Source organism: Oreochromis niloticus, linkage group LG1, assembly GCF_001858045.2.
Source record: "Oreochromis niloticus isolate F11D_XX linkage group LG1, O_niloticus_UMD_NMBU, whole genome shotgun sequence".
NCBI classification, from domain to species: domain Eukaryota; kingdom Metazoa; phylum Chordata; class Actinopteri; order Cichliformes; family Cichlidae; genus Oreochromis; species Oreochromis niloticus.
Genome location: NC_031965.2, coordinates 35,897,820 through 35,920,182, shown reverse-complemented (window position 1 = coordinate 35,920,182; position 22,363 = coordinate 35,897,820). Strand labels below are relative to the sequence as shown.

Below are 22,363 nucleotides of genomic sequence, written 5' to 3'. Positions count from 1 at the left end.
GTATATATCACAGAATTTAAGGCCTTTATAATCACAGAGCATACAGAGAAAAGTACTAAACTGAATCAATTTCAGCTTTCATTTTTCATGATGTATATTGTATTAATAATTAAATTTCATTATCTGTATCTTTACCACACATTTGCCACACAGGTGTAGATACTATAGGTTCGGTGAATGCTTACATTGCACTGATTAGAATATACTGGACATTCAAAGCTAAGATTCAGCGCACTGTGTTAGAGGCTGGGATTTGATGAATTCATCATATATACAACCTTTGATCATCATTTATGTCCAGTTGAGAATGAATCTGTGCACTCACATATTACATGAACTGAAATCAGTAGTGTGATCTCCAGTCTTTATATGTTGAATGAGAGAACTGACAGCTGTTATTTTAATCAGCCTGTCTCAGTTGTTTTAACTCTAAGTACCACAGAGTAATGTGGTAACATCTGGACTGACGAGTTTACTGTCAGCATTTGTAATCGCTAGTTTAAAGGCTGTAGGTTGCAGCCATTGCTCTAACACCGTATAAATGTAACAGGGCTCAGTGCTGGTTCTAACAGTCTGAGCTGCTTCCAGCTTTATTTGTGAAGAGCACAGCAGCTTATAAAACACGTAGCGAGCTCGTACAGCTGCGACGTAAAACTTTCATTAGCTAAGATGATCTTAAAATAACGGGGCTACGTGCGGTGACGCTAGCGTTAGCCATGTTAGCACCTTACCTTCAACAGGTGGTCAGACTGTGTAGACAGGCACTCAGTCAGAGGTTGGCTCTCCGTTTCGCTGCAGGGTCCCTTCATTCTTCACATATCCGTGTCGAGCCGAGTGTAAATCCCGACGCTGAACGGCCTTTGTACAAGCACACACGCTTCGTAGCAGGGAGAAGCTTTGAGCTAGAAAAATCCAGGCTGGCAGACAGCCTGTGTCCGACCAACCAATCAGAGAGCTCCTTACATCCCACGGTGTGGCTAATTTGAATAGCCTCCAGCAAGTTGTTAATCGAAGAGCTAATCCAGCAGCTAATCCAGCAGCTAATCCCAGAGCGAACAGGAAAGGGAAATGGATTTTGAACTGCAGTTTATTAAATTGCAAGTGGAAAAAAGGATTTTGAACTGCAGTTTATTAAATTGCAAGTGGAAAAAAGGATTTTGAACTGCAGTTTATTAAATTGCAAGTGGAAAAAGGATTTTGAACTGCAGTTTATTAAATTGCAAGTGGAAAAGGATTTTGAACTGCAGTTTATTAAATTGCAAGTGGAAAAAGGATTTTGAACTGCAGTTTATTAAATTGCAGGTGGAAAAAGGATTTTGAACTGCAGTTTATTAAATTGCAGGTGGAAAAAGGATTTTGAACTGCAGTTTATTAAATTGCAAGTGGAAAAAGGATTTTGAACTGCAGTTTATTAAAGTGCAACTGGAAAAAGGATTTTGAAATGCAGTTTATTAAAGTGCAATTGGAAAAAGGATTTTGAAATGCAATTGGAAAAAGGATTTTGAAATGCAGTTTATTAAATTGGAATTCAAAAATGAATTTACAATTGCAGAATTTATTCTAAAATTCATTATTAAAGCACAGAAATTTTTATTTCGATGCGCGTGGCTCTTCTGGTCCTCCATAGACTTCCCTCAGTGCACACTGTAAAGTGTAAAAGATACAATTAGCTTTCTCCTGGTAAAAGGTCCTACATTATTTTCTCGACCTTTGGAAACATCCTCTATCGAGTTAACCCATTTCATTTTTCAAACTTAGGCCTGATTTCTTCGCCCCCTTTAACGGGTAGCGCATATCCGGTCTGAACACTGTGTTTGGGCAATTTACGAATTGTTGCAGGATTTCTATGTTATGTAAATTTCCTCTCATCCCTTTTATGCTTCCATTATAACCTATGTCTAACAAGCTTTTGATCTTCTTTGTAATATAAACAACTAGGTGTATTTGTGCTCTGTTTTTCTCCTTTCTCTGGTTGGTTCCGTTCGGTCTGGGGCTTCCAGGATTCTCGCCCCCCTATGGTCGCTGTGGTCCTGAAATCTTCTCCTGTAAAAGATAGAAAACAAAAAGCCTCTCTCTGCTACACCTCACTAATCTACTGTGTTCATCCAATGTTCCTTTAATTATTCAAACTTGGTTCACAATGTTCTGGGCTTTATCCTTTTTATTAACTTTACTTAATCTCAATGCTCTTTATGTGTGTGAGCAATGCTTTTAGTTCTATTAAACACACCCCGGGTAAAATATACACCATCCCCATGTCAGCCTAAATCTGCGCTAGAAAGCACGCTTCAAGATTTCTATCAGGATTTACGCCTCTTTTTGCTTCAAGCATATACATAACATGCAAAAGTTACTGTTAATGCCAGTTAGACAAGTTTCCATTATCTACAACATTTTGCTTCACCCGTCTCAGCCTCACATGTTTCCTGTTCACTTATTACATACTTATCTTTAACACCTTCTGCCTCAGTGGTTGCTAAGCAGAAACAAAGCACCATGTGTTCCACCTTTGCCCTATAAACTAAATCTATGTCATGTTTGTGTCTGTAAGCATGTTTTGCATTCATTCATTACACTCCATGCCATCCCTGCAAGTTAAGAGCTATACAGTTAAAAGCTACAGGAAGCAAGGGAGTTTCATTTTACTTTAAAAATAACTCTATTTAAAAATGACAATCTCTGCCTCGGTTTTACCCTAAATTATCAACCAACCCCAATAGTTATAAAATCATACTAAAACCCATTTCAAATTAAACAAATTAAACCTTAAACCCCTCTCTTTTTTGACACATCTCATGTGGCAAAAAACTCAAAATGCTTCACCCAAGCTTAACAAATTAAAAGGGAAAAAAGGTTAGTCATATCATATCATTTCTCAGAACACTTCAGCCATCCTCCTCTCCGGTATTTTGCTCCAGCCCTAAAAACCTGTGTTTAAGGAATAAGATCAATTTAATCATCATGTCAAATCTTCTTGAACTCCTGCTCCCTTCGAAGGATCCTTGGAATTTCCTGGAAACAAAACCTGTACTCAACTCTCCCCCTTTATGATCCAATCTGTGTCATAACACAAAAATAAACTTAAACAGAACTGTCATCAGTCATGTGTTTCTTCAGTTAATGGTAACATGAGTTATATCAAAAAATGTTTTCCTTTTAGCATTTAGCTTTTTATAATGTAATAACATAATCCAACCCCAGTAAATAAAACAAAAATTCCCTCCAAGCAAACATCAGCATCCCCAGAATTAAGTCTTCCACTCCTCCTGTTTGTCAACATTTTATTCATCCCCACCTTGGTCCAGTCACACACTCACTCACATGCATTAACATCAGGTCTTGCTGATAGTGTGGACTCCCTCGCAAATAATCAGAGTCTTCACTCTCAGCAACATGAGCTCATTCATTTGTTTTATTTTGTTTTCTCTTTTTTAGAAAATAGTTCTTTATGGTTTTGTCTGGATTGGCTCGCGGCAATCTTTTAGACAGGGACTTTCAATCTGATCAGGTCCCCACAGGTAGCCTTTCCTCCACCCATTGAAATCTGGAAAAGTCACCTCATATTTGTTTGTCCGGAAATTTTGTCAGCGCTGTTAGTTCACTTTCTTCCAGGCCTGCTTAGAGCAAACATGAGAAAAAAGAGAGCTGATTATTAGCTCATCAAAGTACAAAACAAAATCACCTGACAGGTTTTTTCTTCTTTTTTTCTAAGTGCACTGTTACAAAAACTATGGGCCCTTTTAGACATGTCCATGTTTATCAAAACTCCCTCTATTAAAATGAAAAACAACAGCCCCAAAAAATCTTAAACAATCTTAAATTTCACCCATTCAACGCACTGAAAACCTTGTCAAAGCTGCACCGTTTTACACACAACCATGTCTCCTTTGACACTTCACCATACTTAGATTCAGCCTAAAATATAAACATGTTATAACAATGTGTCAACACTAAATTATAAATTTCTTGTCCAAATCTGCACCTCTGAACTGTCTACTTTGCTTCCTTTCCTCAAGGCCTCAAACACACACACAGAAAGCTCCTCTGTCGTCACTCACTCGAGCTAATTTGCATACTGACTCATATCTCCACAAGTAAACTTGACAAGAGAAATACATGTTTAAAACTTATAACATTATTGAATTACTTTCATTTTCTTTCTATACTAATCACTTGCTTTGATCAATCAGTGCAAGAGCACTCCTAAGTCACCCTTTTAAACTACTTTAGTCACTTTTCTTTTGTTTTTTCCATCTATTATATTAAACATTCACACCATTCTCTCACTCATACAAGCAGCAAGCTGATCTTCATTGCATATGCTTGTGTTCTTAGCCAGGTTTTCAATCAATCTCTCTATGCATTAAGCTTTGATTAGACAAGCTTCATGAGCTTGTCTTTGTAAGGTTAATGCATTTTCTGTTTGTGTGTGGTATTTTGCATCTATGGCTTCGCAGTCTCCCAGACTCCTTCCCAACTCTCCAGTTAAACAGTCAGTTTTCTCTTTCCCTGAATTACTAGCCCAAACTTTTGATTTCCCACCTTAAATAAAAGCACTCCTGGTCTTCAGCCAGGAGTTAGGGCTTGCTTTTCAGGTTCCTGGACACATCATTCTGTGAACAATTCAACCAGAAACTTGCCTTAACATATCCAGTGATGTTAACCTATAATTTTCTTCCGACTGCGGCCATGGAAAGTTGATCCGGTTCTGCTTTACTCCTGAAAATAACAAAACTAAGACATTTTCATTATTATCACAAGTACTTAAATGACCCATTTCTCTATGTCTGGTCAGAAATACCAATTATGCCATTCATGTAAGCGTGTTCTTCCTTGCATGCAATGTGATCATCTTAATTAAGTGTAAGCTGCATCTTCATTGCATCCTATTTGTGCTTTTCATTGCATTTTCATGTATTCATATTTAACACTTTATGCATGTTTTCACTGAGCTTTTAAATTCAAACTATCTCACTTCTGATTCATTTAAAAAATAATCTCACATGTAACAATTTGTATATGTGTGTTTTCTATTCATTAATAGAGTTGTCAGTTATTTTCTTTCATTATTTTTACCTTTTGTATTGTTTACCTCTTTGTTGTGATGTGGTGGACATCCCTAAACAATCATGAGTTCCGGCTTCCATTTTCATTCCAATTATATCCTATATTCTCGCAGTCAAACTCGTCCAGCTTCATCTCTCACTGGTCCTTTTTCATGTGCCGGTCCTCTCCGGGCTTCAAAGTTCCAAGAAACACAGTCTGTTTCTTCTCTGTTTCTTTACAGTCTTTCTTTTAGGTTAAGTCCCAGCATGGCAAAATATCACATTCAGTGCCTTCAGTCTTATTTTCATTTGCTCTGTTTTCTTCTCCATTCATCCTTTCAGTCTTCTCTTCCAAGATTGCTCCAAGCATGGCAAATATGAGAGTCAGTGCCTTCAAGCAGACACATCACACTGTTCTTCACCAGCATGCATGTTGCATCTTTCATACTGCTGGACTCATCAGTCGTCATCAGTGTTACTGCTTTCGCTTGCACTGCTTTTAGCTTCAGTTAATTCTTCAAGTCCACGATGTTCTGTCGGTCTTCATCAGGAAATTGACTGTCCTTGACTGTCCTTTGAGTTTCTTCTCAGTTTCAAGGACAAAGTGAGAGATCAAGCCGCACAATTTCGAGCCAAAGACTGGCTTATTTTCTCCCAATTCTGTTAATCTATTGTTATGCCGCTGCACTCAAGGTTCCAATGTTGAGAGAAGTCCACCTGTATTGGCACACTAAAGCATAGAATTAGTATTCTTTTCATTTCTTATTCTTAAAACCTCTGTTTTGCTTCATCTCCCTCGAGTTTAACTCATCTGTCTCTCTGTGTTCTCTCTTTACACACTCAGTTACCTTTTATGGGCATGCGTTTCCTGTCCCACACACACACACTTCCTGTTTGTGCAGACTCTGCAGGCAACAGGCAGAGTCTGTCTCCCCTTAAATTTCACAGTCTACAAACAATCAGTAATTCTCCTAAATCTTGATTTAAAAACAATACACCTTCATTTCACTCACACACATTTAAATAGAGCTCTTTCAAACATCAGGACAACTAACACTTCTTCCCACACATCTCCATTCTTTAGGTCAGTTTGTAGCGTATACACTTATGTGTTTTCAATCAGAAAAATAAACTCAACCTCTCATAACATCACTCATGCGTTTCTTGAATTAAAAGCACTTGCAAACTTTAAACATCCTATTTTACCTCACAAAAGAAATATATTTCACACTCCTTTATTTCATATACACTTTTTAAACGTTCTAACCTCTTTCACACGCCATGAATCGTCTCACACACCCTGCCTTTTCTCTCACTCAGACAACTCCCGCAGAGTCACTCAAATCAAATACTGACAGCATTCACACGGTTAAAATCACTCAAAATACACTTTCCTATGCGTATTTTGGACATGCCTTCCATAATCAGAAAGAGCAAGTCAAAAGAAAAAGAAACTGAAACCTCTCATCATTCTCACAGCTTCTCACCACACACACATAACTGAAAAAATAAAACACACCAGCATTTGTTACTCAAGATATATACATCTATCAAAATTCAGTCATTTACTATACATCCACACTAATATATTCAAACTGTATTTATACTCTCGTAATAAGCAAAACCAGCCTCTTAATTACAGGCATTTAGCAATATTGGCAAACAATAGTTATAAAGCTCAATACTCTCGAAACTGAAACCACCCTCTCTGCGCGTCACCGCTCCTCATTTGCATTTACACACCATCAGTGCACATCCGGCTGTGCATTGCTGACACAGAGACTGATCTTACTCATAGATCTCATATTTTATATTACACAGAGACGTCTTTATATTTACAACTGCAGTATTAGGCCTGACATTTCAAAACCTACACAATTTCTACAAATTTAAATTAACGGTCCAACCGATAAACTCCCTGAGTTTTTTGTCATCAATTAACCAGTCTCGGCCCCGGACCGTGGTCACATCCCAGATAGCAAGACGACATTGAATCTATGTTGATTTTTCATCCAAACCGTCGTATATGGTCGGGGTTGAAATGCCAATGTTGTAACAACATTGAAATACTGTGGTAAACCGACGGTCTTACTATAGAGACGTTGTAACGATGTTGATTCACCATTGTTTTTTTGTCATTGATATTTGATCTATTTATAGTCGACCAGGTGACAACAACAACGTCGAGAAAACGTCTATTTATAGTTGACGATCATTCGGCTCCGGTCACCATCAAAAACCATCGATTTGTAGTTGAGCATTAAATTGCATTGCAACTGATCAGGTATAAAGTACCAGAGAAAGTAGATTTATTGTTCATTTGTTATCAGTGACTTGGTCTAGTTCACCAGCTTTAAAAAATCGTGTCTACGTACAATTTATTTATAGTTGACCGAAATTAAAGCAGCGATCACTTGGACTATTCCGCAGCACCCCTCTCACATTGGTACATCCCCCAGGTATTCATTGTCTTCTACAGTAGAGCGGGACATTTGATTTACTCTCAGCGGAATTGACCGGAGGAGGCATCAGGTCATGCACTGCACTGGCCTGCACCACGATTAGTATAAGGTAAGAATGAATGATTTTTTTTTTCCTACTCGTTATTTCCATGTTTGCATTTGAATAACAGTAAAAAACTCCTTAATGTTGTACATTAACAAGTTTTTTACTGTTATTTACGAGCCCGAAATTGTGTCTACTTCTTACAATCCGGCAACAAATAAATTGCACTGCAAACAAAGTATATCAACAAAGAAAACATTTTCGTTTCATAATTTCTTCGTTATATTCCCTTACAAAGCTAGCTTTAACGCTTCGAGTTTTCCTTTGTTCTTGCCGTCGCCTCGGCGCTTGACCCAGACTTTCACTCTGTAGTTGCTTAGTACTACAAAAAATTCTAAATCTGTGATATATGATTGATAAACGTAAAGTTAACTGTATAAACGTGTTCAATGACTTTGTTACTTTTGATGATTGGAGAGCACTCGTTTCAATTCGCACACGAAAACTTTAGACTCAGCTTGAATGCTCACGCGGCATGCCCACGTGACTGTACGTTGCACGGTCACCTAACTTTACGTTGCACGCGTACATGACTTTCCGTTTGTGCCTTGAATAATGAATAAGGCTACGTCCACACGTACCGGCGTATTTTTGAAACCGCTGGTTTGCACCTTTTGTCCACACGTAATGTATGTCTGGCCGTACATTGTGTTTGTATTTCCAGGCACATTTCACGAAGCAGAACGCAGTCTTCAGAGATATCCACGTGAACGCTGTGATACGTCTGACCTTCAGTCCGAAGAAGAAACCCAGACCAGTCTTAAAAGAAAGCACAAGTAAAACCTTTTTATTCACAAACATATCTTTGATTGTTAAGAATTTATGATCTTGTCTTTTATACATATCTGTGGTGCTTGCATACTGCAATATCACCACATAATATAGTCCAAAAAGTGGAAGTTTGTAAACTTTTTAAAAATGCAAAGCCGTGTACACTTGTGCACTTCAAAAATTCATTGTATACTGTACCTTCTTGCACGTCTCTGTTTCCTGTGTGTGTTGTTAGAAATCAAACTAACTTTAGGAAACAATATGCCAAAAGCATATTTACAATTACTTAAGACCGTTTTTAATTTCTTTTCTTTAGACCAAATCCCCTGTACACATATACGGACTCAGAGGATGAGCAGCCTACAAAAAAACGGTTTCCCCAGGCCCCTCGAGTGAAAATACCAGGTAATAAAATACTGTCTAGTGTCTGTGTACATATCTGTGTCTGACACGAGGAAACTTTTTTGACAAGTTGTCTGTATTCTTAAATACTTAAAAAATTATCTTTTTCTAAACAGCCCTCATCACTCCGCAGTCTGCCCCCCAGCCCACTGATAGCAACCATCATAATGCCCCACCCAGCTTCCGGCACCTTTCGCCACTCCGGCACAAACCGACACAGCTTTGCGATCTCGCCAGCATGCAGAGTCTGATGTCTTCCCTATAGATGGTATGCTTTTAAAAAAGCTTTAAAGCTGCATCACAATGTCATTGTACTCTTATCTAAAAAAAACAAACAATTTATACTCCTGAATGTCATCTTGTTGTGATTTTTTTTTTCTGTAGATTCCAGAGACTGTGAGGCCACTATTACAAGGCAAGTTTGAAAATCTTGGAATTTCACAGTTTACATGGTATGACAAATATATGTGACAGGCAAAAACTAGTAAACACTTTTAGCAGTTACAAGAACTAACAAATGAATATCCAACAAAAGGGAATAGAAATACATTGTACTGCCAATACTTTGGTTTATTCTTTGTATGACTTGAAAATCAGGCTTTAGGGAAAACTAAATGACATGTTTCTATCATCAATTACATGAAGTAAACACACAAGCACTTGCATACACATTTAAGACATGAGACACGCTAATTCCATCTCATAAAATGTGTCTAAAGGTGAGACGCTTTGCGTTGATTGGTGCTGCTGGACCACACTGGAGGTGCGAGTCCGCCGTGTAATGGTTTATGCCATTACAAAGGAGCTGGCCTCTGTACTCAACTGGGCAGGGGAAAAAACCAAGGACCAGACAAAGCAAAAAAGGGCATTTAAAGAGACAGCGCTGTGCAGATGCATATTTGGTAAGTTTTAACATTTATTGTAGTTTTATGAGCCTAAAGTGAACAATAAAGGGATCAATTGATGTGCTGGGTGCGTTTCACATTTCCTATGTCTGTTTTTTGCTATATTACTTTGTCTTTCTTAATAACAAGACTTTCATGTCCGGTTAATCTGGAGATGGAGTCTTTGGTCTTCGGCTTGTTTTGTCCTCGGGTTGTACACTTTGTACAGCCCGAGGACCCCATGTTTTCTTTTTTTTTTTTTTTAAAGGATACACTGCACACCATGCTAAGACATATCACATTTTCAGCTTATAGCTCTTTGGGAATCAAATGCGACAGTTTGCTGATTTCCGCCTGGTGACTTTCATGTTTATCAGCCTAGGAGTTTACATACTTTCTCCCTGCTGAAGACAGTTAACAAGAGCTTATTCATGTGCTCTAATTCCCTTTTTTTGTCTTTGTTTTTTTTGTGTGTGTGTCTGTTTTTGTCCTAGATGGCCTGGCGCAGCAGGTAGGGGCGAACTCTATGTCTGAGTTGGTCTTTGCTCAAACAGTCCAGAAATGGCTCAGATATGCTCCAGATCGTACGGGTGGCGCGCAGGACGCACATCATCCATCCCCATCCCGGAGTAAATAATAAAAAGTGACGTGAAACATAGAAATGTAAATAGGAAACTTTGTCTTTTAATAAAGTATTTTGCAAATGATACATGTCTATTGACCTTTTTTGTTTTTTTTCAATAAAAAGCAACTGTACGAAAGAGGTGGAAAATCAATACCATAGCTCAACAGTGTTTCAATATCAGAATCTGACATTGTTTCAATGTCAACAGTGTTAGAAAATATAACGTCGAATCAATGTCAGGTTTCAACATTGATTCAACATCAAAACCTGACGTTGTTTCAACGTTAAAAATGGGTGCAAGAGTGATGTTGGGTCAACGTCACACTTCAGCGTTGCTTCAATGACGTCGCCTGATATTGACTCAACATTGTTTCAATGTTTCCTTGCTATCTGGGATATCTAATGCCCTAACACAATTTAAAACGTCAACCAACTCAACCCCTGCCGAGAAGCTCTATTTTGGGGCATTTCACATCCCAGGCTTCCCCGAAGTTTTAAGTTAAAGTTACACGCCCGAAACCCGGTTTCTACTGACCAAAAAAGTGCAAACCACCGCCCCGGACGGTAAACTGACCTAGTCAGTAGCTATTCTGGAGCGTCGTTGTTCTCCACACTTGCCAAGTGAACTATCCCTCACCGAGGCAGATGTCGATCGTCACCGACAAATTGGAAGCGTCACCTTCCGACAATGCACTTCTCAGAATTCCCAGAATCCCGCACTACACAAATTTAATTACTTTTGAAGACACCCCATAAAATTACACAAGCAATGTTATTGATGTCCAAGCCCGGCTTTATATTCAATTAGGACTTAACTGTCACAAACTCTTCGCCAATAACCTATAACTCTAAATTCACTCTGCAGTCCAACTGCTTTAAATACACTTATTCTCTTTACTCTTTACTTATTTTCTCTTATTCTCTTTACTTATTTTCAACGTTTCATTATCATTACTTCAACTTCAATTCTCATGAGATTTTCACCAAAATCAAAACAGACATTTACCAGTAATTTCAGTGAGTAAACTTTTAATTTTGTAATATCCAATTGGCACATTTTGGAAATAATTCAACAGGTAGTGCCTTACCTTTGAATAAGCCGGCTTATGTCCACTCACTTCGACCACTGACTCGTGTCTGCCCGTTCGAGCGCCTCGGACCCTCTCGGTCTCAACCTCCAACTCTCTCCTCAACCCCGGCCAATGCACCAAATGTTACGGGTCCGAAATTGAGGACGAGAGTAAAACAATGATGGTCCAAAAGAGGTCAGTCAAACAATTGATTTTAATGAATACACGCAGTGTGGGGAGACGTACACTGGAAACCATCAGTTGTAAATCCCCACCCAAAAATACGCTTCAGATTGCTTTTATAACATCAGGGTATTATGACGCCCCCTCATGCGTTTACAAGCACATAATTTGCATCTTAAGAACATTCTTTGCCCCTTGTACAGACAATGATCTATTCTAAGAAATAAATGCAGACACAGAAGTTCCCCTTTCTGGCATCCTCTTTCAAATATGGTGATGATCTCAGGCCTTTGAGGTCCCCATGGACTTGTCCTCCTCTTTGCGTCACCTGTTGCTAGGCAAACTCAAATGCAACAAGAAGCTGAATACATTCAGGCCTTCACTCAAGCCTGCTTCTTGATTATATGTATTATTACAAATGCTTGTTATGTGGTTTAATGCGATGTTAATTAATACAATGGTAATGCCAATAATAAGTATAAGTAGCAGTAAAATATTCCTTATTCCACAAGTGTTTTCTTGTTTCCTGTTTTATTGTGAAGGTCTGCGTCTCATGTGAGTGGGCCTTTCTCAATATGCGTACTTGTGCGTACTTGCGTTCTCGTGTACGCGTGATACGTCATCAGTCGGAGACTAAGTACTGTTCCAATTCGAAGTACGTATCAAGCCGAGAACGCGAAAAAGTCCCGGATGTGTTCTCGCTCCGCCCGTTTTATCGAGCATGCATCGGTGGTGACTCGTGTGGACTTGGTACAGCTAAATATCCCAGAATGCATTTTGTCCAAAACTCAAACGCGGCAATGGCGGACGAGCGGGACTAAAAACTTTTAAATATTACTCTCTGGGTCACAAAATAAACTTAAGTTATTTTCAAGCGAGAATGTAGCTGTGTAAACTTCAAATATCTGCTCGATTTATCAAGATATCATATATTTCCAAACGCGCTCCGACGTTTTCGGAGACGTCTGTGACCCGCCAGCTCCATAGCAGACAGCGAGGTCGAGGATTATTAGAGCCGGCGAGAACAGCGGACTCCCGGCACATCGTTTTTCAACCCCCCCCCCGCGGTCTTTTCGCTACTCAGGTTAAACAAACCCACCAGCTGTCTATTGTATTGAGTGTCCACTAAAATAAAAATAAAAGCGTTGTAACATCTCACCTGCTTGTTTTTATTAAGGTCTGTACACGTATGTACATGTACACCATTTTTATTAATAGAGATTTCACTACTGAGGTTAAAAATGATATATAAGTCACTTAGATCACTTCTAAATGTTAATGTTTGGTTTATTTCAGTGTTTTGTTCCTGAGTAAACCGGTTTGGCTGTGATTAAAGTTAAGCTTCATAACATATTACTCACAGTTAAATTAAGAGGGGACGGAAGTAAAAACTCCGGCCCTGTGACATCATCAAGTATGCTAGTGTTCCAATTGTACAAATCGCGAGTCCGTGCTCGCGTTCTCGGCGAGTCCGTACTCCCGTGCGTTCTCGGCCAGTACGTACTCGCCGAGAACGCGAGTACGTACTTGCGTACTTGAGAATTGAGAAAGGGCCAGTGTGTTCAGTTTACCTCCCTTGTCTCGTCTCGTTAATTACCCCCAGCTTTGTCCCCCACCTGTGTGTAATCTCCCTGTGTTTCTCTGAGTGTATTTAAGTCGTGTCTTCTGTCATAGTAGTCGCTGGTCCGTCTGTGTATCCACCATGTTTCACTCGTGTGTTCTCCCTGCTGTCAACCGTCGTCTGCCTCTGCTCGCTCTCGTTCATGTTCATGTTCAGCAGTTTAGTTGTTCCAGTATTGTTTAGTTTATCTTCGTTTGCCATAAATCACCTTCACACCTTCACAACTGCCTGCTATTGGATCCTCCTTTATTTTTCCACACGGCTCACTCCACTTGCCGTGACACCTTTAATTGATGTTCCGGCTTTTGTCTAATTCATACTTAGCTGCTTTTATTAAACACACTGTTTGTATACGTTTATGTTTTCTTGTTTTAATAACTGATTAACACTTGTCATAAAAACAAGAAAACACAACTAATTTAGAAACTAAAAATTACTTAATTCACTGAACCAAATTCACGTTTTATACCCACATTTAGACCACACACTGAACTTCTAAGAGAAGTTACTCAACCACTAAAACTAAGGTTTCTGTTCAAGAATGTAGGTAAATATGAGTGATTTGGCATCTTAGTCAAAAAATAATAATCAATTTGTTTTACAGCTTTTTTGTGAAACAGTAAGAAAATTAATGGATAATAATTATAATTATAAGTTTTACTATTTTTTTCAGAATTTTTGTAAAAATGGTAAATTAGAACATTAGAACAGTAATTTAATTTTAACATTAAAAATAATATTTTGATTAAAGAAATAGTGGTGGCTGTAGCTCAGGAGGTAAAACAGGTCAATCTTCAAATCAGAAAATTGGTAGTTGGTGGCTGCTCAAGTCTGGATGTCAAAAATCCTTGGGCAAGATACTGAATCCCAAGTTGCTTTGCAATGCATCCATCAGAGTGTGAATGTGTGTGGATGTTGGGTAGAAAGCACTTAGCATACAAAAAAAGTGCTTGCATGAATGAGTGTGAATGGGTGAACGGGGAATGTTGTATAAAGCACTTTGAGTACTCGGATAGAGTAGAAAAGCACTGTATAAGAAAGTTAATTTAAGATTTAACAACAATAATTATATCATAGCATTAAAAATACAACTTCAATCAAAAAGCTTGCATCCACCTGGCTTAATAGTGGATTAAACACTACAGAAATGTGTATTTAAAAAAAAAAAAAAAAAAGATTTTGGTAATTACCAGTTCTGTTAATTTAGAGCAGCTGTAGCTGTCAGGGCTCTGTGTGCAGGCGGATGGAGAGGTGGATCCAATCGCAGGACTCAGACACTGAATTGTAACTTAAACCTCAGCTTTATTGCTGGCACAAAAACAAAACATAAACTGAGCAATGGTAGCGAATACTGAACACTAACATGGAAACACACAGGCATAGTCTGATGGTACGACGCGACACCGGGTTGAGGAAAACACAGGGCTTAAATACACAGGGTAGTAATGAGGGAATGGGCAACGGAAGGGAGACACAGCTGGGAGAGATCAGGGCTAACGAGACGGGGGAACCAAGCTGCACACACTAACATAAGACAAGGACTTTCACAATAAAACGGGAAACATGAATTACTGAACAAGCACGCAGACTTAACACTGAGAGACAGAAAATACCACATGGAACTCAAACAATACATGAAACCACAAATCCTAAAGCACGGAATAAACAGAAACATGAACTCTAATAATAACCATCATCACCACCACCACAAGAGAATGAGAAAACAATCCAAAACACCAAGATAACTGAAACACAAAGTACCAGAGAAACATAAAGAATAATCCATGATGCAAAAGTAAACCAAAACATAATAAACTCAAAATACTGGGTCCGATGGACCCAGAACCGTGACAGTAGCATAAACCTTGCACTATGGTGGTCTGAATATGTTAAACACTGTTAAAGAGACCAAATAAGAAATGTGAATTCCCTCATTTGGCAAGAATGTTGTCTCTGAATGTAAATTCACTTTTCAAAATCTCCTTCTACCAGTTTCAGATGTTCTGTAATCTCCTGTGTCACTGTATATTTGATAAATCAGTTTGGACAGGTCGACCGTGACAGAGCCAGAAAAGACCTGTTTACCCTGCTTGGAGTCATCACTCTCCTCTGCCTTACCTGGGGCCTGGTCTTCTTCTCTTTTGGCTATCTGACTACTCCTGGCCTCTACCTCTTCTGCATCCTGAACTCCCTCTGCAAGGTCTGCATAACCTGCTTCTTTGTTCAGTTAGTGTTCTGATAATAACTGAAATGACTGATGATGAGTCCATCTAATGGGACATGAGGGTACTGCAGATGCATAATGAATGCTTATTCACAATTAATCAAAAAAACATTTTGTCTTTACATTTTTACTCATTTTAAAAAGGGAAAATTTTAAAACTTGCATTTGCCATAAAAAAAAGAACAACAACTACAAAACCAAAAATCTATTTCACTCCAATCTGTTGATCAGAGATACAAGGTTTTGGTGTAAATAAAAAAATAAAAATAAAATAACTGTTTCTGCCAGAGCATTTAAAAGTTGTGATTACTGAGGTATACTAATGTCTGCACTTCACCTGTTGTGTATAGTGACATTAATGAATAAAGTTCATGAGTGTTGCTTGTAAATTGACAACCTACCTTCCTAGGTGGGAAATGAATCCTCTCCTTGTCACAGTGAAATTTATCCGAATTGTATGTTGTGTGTAGAAGGCAGTTGGGGTACTATTGTCCTTTGTCCTTACCCACATAGCAAGCAGGTCTGGCCCAGATCTGGTATCAAGCCGACACTGCTGGTTGACTTCTGGCATGATAAGACGTATGTCATCCAGATATGGGCCAGGCCTGGCATAGATGGGACTGTCTATGTGATAGCATGCCATATCTGGCTCGATTGTGGTTTGGTTTATGTGGCCTAGGCCCATAGAAAACAGGTCTGGCCCGGTCTGGCATCAAGCTGGCACTTCTGACTGACAGGTGTCATGGCAACCAGATGTGGGCCAGTTCTGGCAATGATGGCACTATTTATGTTCCTATTTTCCTATTTTAGTTAGAAGACCCAAATGCCTTTTTACAATACTATACTGCTATGGTAGCCAGCATTTCAAATGCAGGTTTGACAGGTTTGTGAGTGTACACTTTATCCAGAACCTAGTGACGGTTTACTCATCTTTGCCAGCGAGTGGCTGTAGCTCGGGAGGCTAGAGCAGGTCACCTGCTGATCGGAAGGTTAGTGGTTCGATCCCTTGTTCCTCCCGTCTGCATGCAAGGAGTGTGACTGTAGTTAGGAAGCACTCAGTTTAGAGCAGGGATGTCCAAACTCACTGAGGGCCACATACATAAAAATATAGGATCCTATACTAGGATTTCTATACTAGAAATTAGGTATATAACCTTAACTGTAGCGTATTAAAGTTAGAAAAATCATTTATTTTTTTCCACTGTTCAGTCTTTATTTCAATTAAACTTACCTTGTCAAAATATACGCCCAATTCAAAATGTTCTCTTTGACACACAGTGGAGAGTTCCTACTTTTCTAGACCGTTTTATAAACCTCATATCTAGTCAGCTGTGCTTCTAAAATCCCTTTTTTCATTTTCATTAGCATTGTTTTGTACTTGCTCCTAATATATCAACTCTTATCTCCACTCATGGCTCCACTCTTATCTTCCTTTCTTGCTTGAATTTTTTCGCTGCACATTCCTGATGCATTTGTGGATTTATGCATTTATTTATTTTTTTATTTTATTTCAATGCTTTAACTCTTTCTTCATTTTCCTATTTTTACTTCTTATCAAAACTGTAAAACTTCTTCCCAAGAACGATATGACCCTTAACAACAACCCAGTACTTGTCACTTGCCAAAGACAGCTTCTGCCCATTCTGAGAGGACACGCAGAGAAGATATCCCTGTGAAGATGAACATCAATTTTGTAATCACCCTGACCTTGCTTAACCGGCATCTCCTGTCCAGGCACACAGTAGCAGCACTGTCCTCCAATTGGGCGCTTTTTTTTTTCTCTCCTGGGTGTCGCTGCTCCCTGCTGGCCAATTTCAGTTGGATGGCCTTGTAGGGGTTCCACCTCTCCCTTCTCTTTATTACAGTTTTTTCTGAATGCTTAAACCCTAACTGTGATTCTTATAGCACAATTTCTAAAACTATTAATACTTATAGCAAAACCACTCACTGAGTTTGCAAAACTAAAAGCACAAACACTGCTTTGCACTCAGTTTGCCATTTTGTAACACACACTTTGCAAACCTGTAGCTACAATCCACTGCACAGCATTCTTTTTGCAGAACTGTAAACACAACTCACGGCTTTACACTCAATTTGCAAAGGATCAACACACTCCTAGCAAAACTATACACATTTATGGCCATTATTTACACTATTTTGCCAACTGTCTGGCACACTGTCACATGTGAAAACTTTGTTAGATAATTAGTTCACTTTGCAATCAGCCTAAGCATTATAATACAGGTAAGCTGTGTGTGTGGAGTACAGTGGAGGGAGCAGGAAGAGTGAGAAGTAGAGGAGGCCGAGGAAGAGGACGTGGAGGTGAAGAAGTAGGACGAAGAGGACAACAAGGACAAGGAGGAGCAAGAGGAGGACGAGGAGGGGGGAGAGGAAGGGTAAGAAGAGTAAGAAATAGAATTGCTGATGACATCAGAGCTACAATAGTGGACCATGTAATCAACCGTGGAGTGACCCTGAGGGAAGCTGGCCAACGGGTTCAGCCTAACTTGAGCCGCTACACTGTAGCAAGCATCATAAGGACATTTTGAAATGAGAGTCGGTTAGTACAGTCACTTTGCACTAAGATTTGTAGCACTGCCATGCTAATGAGAAACACAACAATACCATAGATGTAAAATTCCAGAAGATATTTTCCCCTGTGCCTTGGACTAGAGCAGCGCTCCCCAACCCCCGGGCCTCGGACTGGTACCGGCCCGTGAGTCGCTTGGTACCGGGCCGCGAGAGTTGAGGCTCAGGTGTGAAATGTGTGGTTTTCAGGGTTTTTATCGGTTTTCAGCGTTGTTTTGTTATCGTTTTTATCATTAACTCGCTTTTCCTGGGTCTTTTCACGTGTGTTATGAATAAATCTTCTTTTTCTTTGGTACCGGTACTAGTTTTATTTTGTTGTGTTTATCCGCGACACCTTAAAGGCCAGTCCGTGAAAATATTGTCTGGCATAAACCGGTCCGTGGCACAAAAAAGGTTGGGGACCGCTGGACTAGAGGACATTTCATGTGATGTAGACGAAATTTTGTGGCCAGATCCACAGAGATGACACGATGTAGACTGATTTCTTTTTTTTCCTCAGTGAAATTACTATTTCGTTTTGACTTGGAAATAAACACTTGTGTTTGTTTTGATGTGTGTGAATAAACACCAGTACTTGAAGTTTGGATCCCTCTGTGCTTACGGATCTATGACAAAAGTATGAGCTCAAACTGACATAGCCTACCTTGTGCACAGAGAAAGCAAAAGCCAGATGTGTTTTTCATTCATACCATCAGTGTGTAGTTGGTGCATTGTGTGCTTATTAATTTGATGGCTTGTGTGAACTGTCTGATACAAAAATACCATTTTTACAAAGGTGTGGTGAGTTAAGCAAAGGTTATTCGCTTTTACAAGAAAACTACAATGTTTTGCTGATTGGGTGAAGAGTTTTCTTATTTGTGTGTAGGGTTTTGCGAAAATAGCCAATAGTTACAAAAAATGTGCTCAAGCCATCAGAAAAAACTGTAAAGTGTTCAACAAGTTTGTCAAACGATTCCGGCTCAAACTCAGAGTGGTGGTATGAGGTGAGTGGAACAATTTAGGCAGGACAGTATCTGTAAACCTCTGAATGACTGCGCAGTTCTTGTGTTTCAGCTGTCCCTGCAGTCAGTTTCAGTGACTGACAGAGAGAGGTTTTTATGGCTCTGTACACGTCTAACTATAACAACAAAGCAATGCAAGGAATAAATTTGCAAGCATGTAAAATCTTATACCTATTTACTGTTTTGCATTTACATCAGAGTTTCTGGATCTTTGCATGTTTAAATAAGGAAGGTACATGCAAGCATGCATTAGTCACATGCATAATTAACATTTCTATTAAGAATTCATTTTTCATTGTTTCAGTGTGAGAGATTATATCATCAGTCATCATCCCCTCTATTTCTTTGTAGATGCTAGATGCCTGTCACGAGGCACAGATGGTGACCAAGGTAGGGCTGTTCAGCTAGGTTGTTCTCTGTTTTGTGATCATCTTTGAGATGACACTTACATAGTACATGCTAATCTTGTCATCCTTATGTATTGAAAAGTATAGTAATATGTCACATTTTCTCCATAAGTATACCCCTTTTTGTTCATTTTTATTATTGATAATATCTTCTAGGATACACACACTTGATGATAGGTCGTCGAATCTGTCAAAACAAAACGTACGAAGAGCATCAAGCAGCAAGTTAAAAAGAACCGATTAAAAAATGTGGCACTATTGATGTATTGTGATGTGCAGACAACAGTATTTTTCTTGAATGGCAGTTTTAGCAGTCACTCTTGAAACACAATTTGAATTCTGTTAGCTTCGCGTTATAATCTGCTGTGGCATTTTCAAATCAGACAAATCAAACAAATCAGTTTGTGTACGGAGCCAAGAAAGACATTTTTACCCCACTCGAGGTCATCACTCTGCTTGGCATTACCTGGGGTCTGATCGTCTTCACTTTTGGCTACCTGACAGCTCCTGACCTATAAATCTTCAGCAGGGTAATGCACAATATTACAATGGATGTTTCCACGTGCAGATTTTGTTTTGTTTGTGGATAAACAGAAAACTGTTACTGTTGTCGTATCAGATTGTAGCAACTTCTTCTAATAATAATGGTTTTCTCTTAAAAATAAAATAGCAAGATGGAGACAGAAAACTATACTGATATGTGGCAGCAGCTTTACTCTTGCCACACTCAGCACCTCCACTTACAACACTTTGCGCTCTATGATCCCCTCATGTGACTGAATTAACCAATCAGAGAGTAGAAAAACTTTATTCAAACAGGCAAATATGGAAATATGAAAACTTGCAAACACTAAATGTAAATGCAAATGTGCAAAAAGTTAGCTCTGTAAACACTGCAGAGACATTTTTGTAAATTCAATATAATATAAATTTCCTTTTGAATCTTATCACAAGAAGAAGAAGAGGAAAATGACACAGTAAGTTAAGCTAGTCTGAAGCTGAAGAAGCATGAGGTATTTCAGTCAGTTTAAGTTGATTTGATTACTGTGAGATAGATGAAGATGAATCTGAAGAGAGAGACAATTCCAAAGTTTTGGAGCTGCAACTGAGAATGCTCGCTCAGCTGTATAAGGATTACAATCTGTAACCAGGGCTGGGTGATATGGAAAAAATCATGGATTTTCAATTTTTTATTTTCAAATCAGTAAATATTGACATGCTACACCAAGAATACTGACAGGGACTGAAAAATTGGCTCCCTGTTAAATCCAGAATTGAATTGAATTCTTCTCCTCACAGTCTTGAATAATCAGACCCCATCTTATGTTAAAGACCTCATAATACAGTATCACCCCAACAGACTGCAGGCTTGTGGTTACTTGTGGTTGCTTTAAATGTAGAATGTGAAGTCTTCAGCTTTCAGGTCCCCCTTCTGTGGAACGAGCCTCGAGTTTGGATTCAGGAGACAGACACCTCCTCTACTTTTAAGATTAGCCTTAGAACTTTCCTTTTTGCTAAAGCATATAGTTAGGGATCAGGTGATTCTGAATCCTCCTTTAGTTACACTGCAATAGGCCACGGCCGCTGGGGGCTTCAACATGATGCAATGAATCTTTTTCAGCTTTCCAGTTTTTCCTTCCCACTGTCGTCAAGTGCTTGCTTATAGGGGACTGTTTGATTCTCTGTGTTTTCTCCGTATTATTGTAGATTCTTAACCTTACAATATAAATGATGTCTAAACATAACACATACATATAAGGAAACCTGAGTGACGAAACATTTCTCCCACTGAAAACACTGCATCCAGATGAACAGAATCAATCTTTTGGGATATATACATATAAATAAAACTAAATTTAAATAATGACCAAATATTTATCCATCCATCCTCCCAGCTGTCATACAGTGAGAGGCAGGGATGGGTCTGCTATAGGGATAACATATAGGTAGAAAACCATTCGTGCCCACACTCACATCTATGTTCAAACTAAAACTGCCAGTTAACCTGTTTTCATGCATGAAGCCAAAGGACGCACAGAGACAGCTGGAGACTCAGAGCCTATGAGTAGTCATTCCTGTCATTCTTAGGGCGTGTTTGTAGCTGGTGCATTCTAATGTTAATTCTCCTCACAAGGGGCACAAAAAACAGGCAGGCAGCCAGATTTCACACACATGCTCTCAGTCTCCATCTGATGACCAAATTTACATCCCTTGCACCGAAACATACCCTGGTGGACCCTAGTGGACTTACAGACATGGTAACTTAACCTGCATAAGGCAGGTTAAGTTATCATGGCAATGTACCCTGGTAAGAAGTCCTGGTGTCTTTTTCCAAACCATAAGCGAATCACCTTCATCATACTAAGAACCCAGGTGATAGGTTTGTAGCTTAACCCTATTCGCTGGAACGTTGAAGACAATGTAATTACACAGCAAAGCGAGACACAAGTAGGCAAAGTTCTTTATGTTTCTCGTGCACGGGAGAGAACTGGACAAACGCCGTCCCTTCACTTGACCCCAGTTGCTCTCGTCCGCTCTCCCGTAACACTGCTCTTTTATTGAGGTTACATGAATATACATAGGTTCATTAACATATGACGTATACATACACACAAAGAGTACCTTGCCTGTGCGTTGTGTAAGCATGTATGTGTGTGTGTGGGGTCAAGATGTGACCTGTGAAGACTCCCCAAAGCTGGTGCCAGGAGTCTAGCGGTCCATCTAAACAAAAGGCTCTTACACTCAAACAGATATACGTGTGTTTGCTATACCATATATCAGCAAGAGAAGATACGACCTCTCCTAGGAGGTGTGTGATCTATGCCAGAACACTCTGAGGAGGAGTGAACGCACTCCCCTCTTCATGCTACACAGAGTTGTTACAGACCTAGGATGAGACATTCTTTCAATCTACAAATGATTATATACTTCTAAGCATATATGAGTAAATATTTCTGAGCATAAATGACAATAAAC

General features: G+C 39.2%; 1 long non-coding RNA gene across 1 annotated transcript in view; it reads left to right on the top strand.

Annotated features, from left to right (window-relative positions):
* The window catches only part of LOC102077719 (adhesion G-protein coupled receptor G5), a 28,765-nt gene extending 9,189 nt beyond the window's left edge, over nt 1-19,576 (top strand). Inside the window, exons 3-5 of the long non-coding RNA XR_003220518.1 lie at nt 15,208-15,366; nt 19,332-19,370; nt 19,544-19,576. This is a non-coding gene — a long non-coding RNA (adhesion G-protein coupled receptor G5). The remainder of the gene's footprint in view (nt 1-15,207; nt 15,367-19,331; nt 19,371-19,543) is intronic.
* The last annotated feature ends 2,787 nt before the right edge of the window (nt 19,577-22,363 follow it).